Below are 6,379 nucleotides of genomic sequence, written 5' to 3' on the forward strand. Positions count from 1 at the left end.
AGAAATACGAATACGAAGGCACCCATCTAGGTACATTTAATAGTAACACCATTAGGATATCAGAATACCTAACTAATATAACAAGTACGAAAGGTAATCAAACATTACATCGAAATTCAATAACTAAACTTACTTTTAGGAAAATATAGGATTTTCCTGGGATAACAATTGTACCTAACCAAATTTGTGTAACAAAACAGTTAATCAAACTTTACATATAAGAAAATATAGGATTTTCGTGGATAACAATCTTTTCGGAAAACCAAAGTAAAGTTGTACATTTTCAGAAAACAAACATCTTATGAACTCAGTGATCCTTTTGGGGAAGACGGAATGCACAGAAGACTGCTTGTATTCTCAGGTCCAAATTAGACAGGTACCCAGTGATCCTTTTGGAGAAGACGGAACACACAGAAGACTCGTCTCTACTTTTGTTCATATATATATATATATATATATATATATATATATATATATATATATATATATATATGTATATATATATATATATGTATGTATAACACTTGTAACACGTTACTTTTGAACAGATGTAAATTCTAATACGTAATGTAATGGTTGTTTACTTTGCTTACTAGGTACATTGGATTTGATACTCAACGTGGAGTCCGCCCCGAAACATTTTCGCCTTCGGTTTCGGGGTGTGACAGATTGGTATGAGAGCCCTTGTTTATAGTGAACTAGTATACCAAACCTTACATGGTGTAAAACTATAAACACTCAAGGGCCTAAGTGCTCTAAACTAAAACTATACCTCAAATATAAGTATTTTCAAAAGTATACAAGTATAACCAACCGTCGAAATCCGTAACTACAAGTAGAGGAAAACATAATTAAATGGGTGTTGTACTTTGCGGTAAAATCTGGGCAGTTATGTAGTCGTGTCTAGGATCAAGATAGCCTAGCCAACTATATTCATTCGAGACATGGCCAACATGTGCTTGGGAGTGATTGTGGTGTGCGGGATGCCTAAAACTTACCCAATACCCAAACAATGAGTCGTCGTTGCAGCGAAACAAGAAACACTATAGGAGTATTTCTCGAGCCAAATCCGTTACAGAAATCCTCATTCCAGCATTACTACTTAATCATTCCTTTAGCGATAAGTTATCTGTTTTGATAATCCTTTCCTGCTTTATCACTTAATAGAATTCTATGCCTGTCGTAAAGAGATATCCCTTGTTTCATATCTCTTGATTCAAATCGGACGACTTACCATCCTCTCTTTCCTGATCTTATTAGATCAAGATGCCTCCAAGAAAGAGACCCAGCTCAAAGACCAACAACAATCCTCCTCCACCACCACCTTCTCTTCAAATCGATCTGGTAACCCTTCAGACAATTTTAACTACAGCAATTACAACAGCCATGTCGCAAACGAACCCCGATAGTTCAGGAGGTGCTCTCCAGCCTCAAAACCAGGAAGGTAGCTAGGGACACCGAAAGGAGTGTTCCTATAAAGACTTTACGAACGAAAAACCCACATTCTTCGATGGCACAAGAGGTATCATTGCTCTAACTCGGTGGTTTGAGAAGATCGAATCTATCTTCGAGATCTGTGCTTGTTCAGAATCAGACAAGGTGAAATTTGGCGCCTGCACTCTCACCAATAAAGCTTTGACGTGGTGGAACGGCCGAGTCAAATCCTTAACTCTACCTGTAGCCAATGCTACGGGTTGGGAAGTTATGAAGGAACTTCTGCACACAGAGTATTGCCCTCGGGGTGAAATTCAGAAGCTGGAACATGAACTCTGGAACCTAAAGATGAAAGGTTCTGATATTGCTGCCTACACATCTAGATTTGATGACTTAGCACTTCTCTGTCCGGGATTGGTTACCCCGGAGAGAAATAAGATTGAGAGGTTCATCTGGGGATTAACCCAGCCAACCAAAGGGAACATTTTTGCTGCGAAGCTGGATACATACGACATCGCCAAATGCTTAGCGCAAATCTTGATCGACCGTAGTTAGGATGTAGAGGAAGCAACACCACTCTTGAGCTGACAGAAAGAAGTGGTGAGAAAAGAACGTTTTGGGAGGCAGGAGAGAAATGTCAGCCTTCACAAGAGTTCTCGAAGAAACAACAGATGGTGGTGGTCCACGCTGCCACTACCCCTGCTACTGTTTCTGTCATAGGTTTCCCAGCCCAAGCATCTATCACCGGATATGCTGGTGTTCTCCCATGGTGTAACCAGTGCAGTTACCACCACTACATCCCCGATCCTTGTCGTGTGAAATTCTGCAAAAATTGTGGCCAAGAGGGTCACCTTGCGCGAAGTTGCAGAACACAAACAAATCAAGCTTCCGAAGCGGGCATCAGTCAGGCCTGTTTTAGTTGCGGTAAAGTCGGGCATTATAAGAGGAACTGCCCTAATACAACAACAACTAGCAACACTGGAAGAGTACTAGCTATAGGACAAGGTGAGGCAGCCGCCGATCCCACCGTTGCCACAGGTATAATCCTCTTTGACAACCCTTCTACTTGCAATCCTTTTTCAATTCTAGTCCTGAAAGATAAACGGTTACCTATTCATTCGAATCTCTTCATAATCATAGTCCTTAATTAGTAACCGTAACGTCCTCCATCAAGGTAGCCAACAATGAGAAAGATGGTGTGTTACATTCTGAAACGCGTATCCCAAGGAACATAGAAATTTTCTAAATCCTCATTAGGATTGATTCCGTAACCTACAAACTCCGACTACCCTCAGGACTTAGCAGCATCCATCCGGTATCCCACGTCTCTATCCTTAAGAAGTATCTAGCTGATGAAACCCTAGTAATCCATTAGATGAGACCAAAATCAACGAAATTCTGAATGTCATGGTAGAACCAATCGAAATCCTATATCGAGAGACTAACGTACGAAACAAAGTCATATCTCAACAGTGAAGATTCCCCGGAAAGCCACACTAGAACTCGAATTCACTTGAGAGCGCAAAAATCCAACAAAGTAGAAGTATCTGTATTTGTTTCCGAATCCTTACATCGTATCTAAAGTTTGAATTTCAGGATGAAATTCCCTCTAACCGGGGGGGGGGGGGGGGGGGGGGGTTAATGTGACAACCCAAAGTTGTCCATCGCAGAAACCCATTTCGTCCATAAAACCCGTCTATAGCGGTTCGTTCCGATCCCGTTTTTGGGCTAAGTTATTTAGACTTATAACTTTGTTTTAATCTTCTAAGTGCTCAAATCCTTTAGAAACTCATGAAAATGACCCAAAATCATTAGATTTAAAATCTCAAAATTCTATCCCGCCAGGTTACGATAGCTTAATCGGGTGCGACCAAAAGCCCAGTTTAACGTCGGTATCGGGTAGAATTCCACCGTGTCCCAAACTTATGACCTATTTAAAGCTCAAAGGACTTCATTTGAAGCCTTTCCTCTCTCTCACTACTCTCTTGCTAACCTCTCTCGTCTAACTCAAGATTAAGGTCTAAAAACATCAAATTCAAGCCCCAAATCTTCAAGGTAACCACCCTAACTCCTAGTATAGCATCTTAGACCTTAAAATTCGAGTTCAAAACATGGAATAGGACCAAAATCATGTGTTTATGGCCCTGGAACACCCTTGGGCCGTGAACACATATAAAATGTGTTTTTGAGCGTTTAAACCCTTCCAAGTGACCTTTGGGGCTTAGATATGACTTAGGGGCTTACCAAAATGGACTTAGAACACCTTGAACATCAATTTAGAGGAGTAAACATGAGTATACTGCCCAAGAACATGCTTGGGCCGTAAACTCCATATCATGGAGAGTAAACTCATGTTTAAGTGTTAAATTGCCATTTAAACACACCAATAGCTTGGGAATAAATTCTAAAATCAACCACAAATGAATTAAGAGCCTAAAACATGAGTAAAACAACCCCCTAAGGAGTTCACGGCCATAAGGTGGAGTCTTGGGTTGTAAACTCCTAAAACCATGTCAAATGGTGCCCAAATTTTACCTTAGACTTGTAAAATAGCTTGAAATCACATGTGATTAATTAAGGACCACCAAAACAACAAGGATTTAGTGAGAGGGGGAGTTTAAGGTCGTAAACTCCAAGTTTACTGCTGTTAACTCCAATAAATGGTCCTTAAGTGAGTTTAATCCATTCCAAGGTCCTAGATTGAAACCTAACTAATTTTCCCAAGTGTTATCATGCCATTTAACACCATAAAACACCTCACCATGAGTCTGTGGCTCCTTTTCTCTTATGAACTTGTGTGGGAAAGCCACTTTTGATGGATCCAACTTGAATGAATGGATCAGAAACATCAGAATGATTACTCGCTATGAGGACAAGGAATATGTCATCGATAAGGAGCTTAAGGAGATTGATGAGACAGTTGCAGCTCCTCAAGAGATCACTGAGTTTAGGGCACATGAAAGGGATGACACGAAACTGGCATGCATCATGATGGCCTCTATAACCGCTGATCTCCAAAAATCCTATAAAGATTTCTACCCATATGAGATGCACCAAGACTTGATGGAAAGATACCATCAAAGTGCTCGTCAAGAGAGGTATGAAATCATCTCCTCCATGATAACAACTCGCATGAAGGATGGTGAACCCATCACGAGCCACATGTAGAAAATGCAAAGATTTGTGGACCGTTTGCTCAAGCTAAATGTGAACTTCCCTGAGGAGCATGCAATAGATATAATTTTGCACTCCTTACCTTCATGTTATGATCAATTTCGCATGACATACCACATGACCAAGGAAGAGGTCACACTCAGCAAACTTCAAGGACTCTTAAAGACCGCGAAAAGTGGTCTTAAGGGTAAGACAGTTGTTACTACTCCTACTCCTACCAACTCCGCCCCTGTCTTGGCAATCTGGAAAGGACGAGGGAAGAAGAGAAAGAGTTCTTCGAAGGGTACCAAGGTTAGGACCCTTGATGGCTCTTCTTCAAGTGGAAGCATGAAAGGTTTTGTCACTCCTTCTTCTGACCCAAAAGAGGCTGAATGCTTCTATTGCGATGAAACGGCACATTGGAAGCGGAACTGCCCAAAGTACCGGCAAGATGTGAAGGATGGGAAAGTGAAACCCAACCATGCAGGTATTTACACTGTCATTTCTAATAACTCACCCCATTCTAAATCTTGGATCCTTGATATCGGTTGTGCTATTCATATTTGTTGTGACACGCAGGGATTAAGAAGAAGTGAGAATGTGGAGCAACGAAGGATAAACTTAATCATGGGGAATAAGAAAGTTACTCCTGTCACCAAGATTGGAGTTTATACTTTGTCGCTAAGTAGTGGGTTAAATTTATATTTGAATAAATGTTGTTATTCGCCATAAATGGAAAGAAATATTATTTCCGTTCATGCAATATATAAACAAGGGTTTACTTTTTCATTTAATAATGAAGTTTGTTCTATTGATTCTTTCTTTAATAATGTTCCTTATTTTAAAGCATTACCTTGTGATGGCGTGTATGAAACAGTATCTGTGGTTGATTACTTAGGAAATAATGTATTATGTATTGATTCTATTAATAATAATAACTTGGATAAAGCATCATTATGGCGCTGTCGTCTTGGACATATAAGCAAGAAACGCATAGGCCAACTCTAAAAGGATGGAGTCTTGGAGTCATTTGACTTAAAGTTAGACGATAGTTGTGACTCATGCTTACCTGGACAAATGACAAAGTCACCCTTCACAGGTTCTTGTGAGAGGGGTGAAGGTTTGTTGGACCTTGTACACACGGATGCGTGTGGACCATTCAAACATGCCACAAGGGATGACAATCATTATTATTTGACTTTTACTGTTGTGTACAGTAGATATGGATATGACTACTTAATCAAGCATAAGTCAGAGACTTTCGAAAGATTTAAGGAATTTAAACAGGAAGTCGAGAATCAACTGGGCAGGAACATTAAGATGCTTCAATCCGATCGAGGTGGTGAGTGTCTTAGTTCAGAGTTCATCGACTATCTTAGGGAATGTGGGATTGTCTCACAATTGACACCTCCCAGGACACCACAGTTGAATGGTGTAGCTGAGAGGCATAATCGAACCTTGTTGGACATGGTTCGTTCCATGATGAGTCGAGCTTTGCTACCAATCTGATTTTGGGGGTATGCCTTAGAGACTGCCGCCCATATACTTAATCTAGTCCCTACAAAGAAAGTTGCCAAAACTCCTCACGAGATGTGGACTGGTAAAGTACCTAAACTAGACCATATCAAGATTTGGGGTTGCAGGGATTTTATGAGACGCGAGACTCATGATAAGCTAGAACCCCTAAGCGAGAGGTGTATTTTCATCGGCTACCCACAAAGATCCTTTGGTTACCTCTTCTACAGACCTAGTGATAATGTGGTCTTTGTAGCAAGAAGAGGAGACTTTTGAG

Source organism: Lactuca saligna, chromosome 3 (assembly GCF_052625555.1).
Source record: "Lactuca saligna cultivar CGN05327 chromosome 3, ASM5262555v1, whole genome shotgun sequence".
Lineage (NCBI taxonomy): Eukaryota > Viridiplantae > Streptophyta > Magnoliopsida > Asterales > Asteraceae > Lactuca > Lactuca saligna.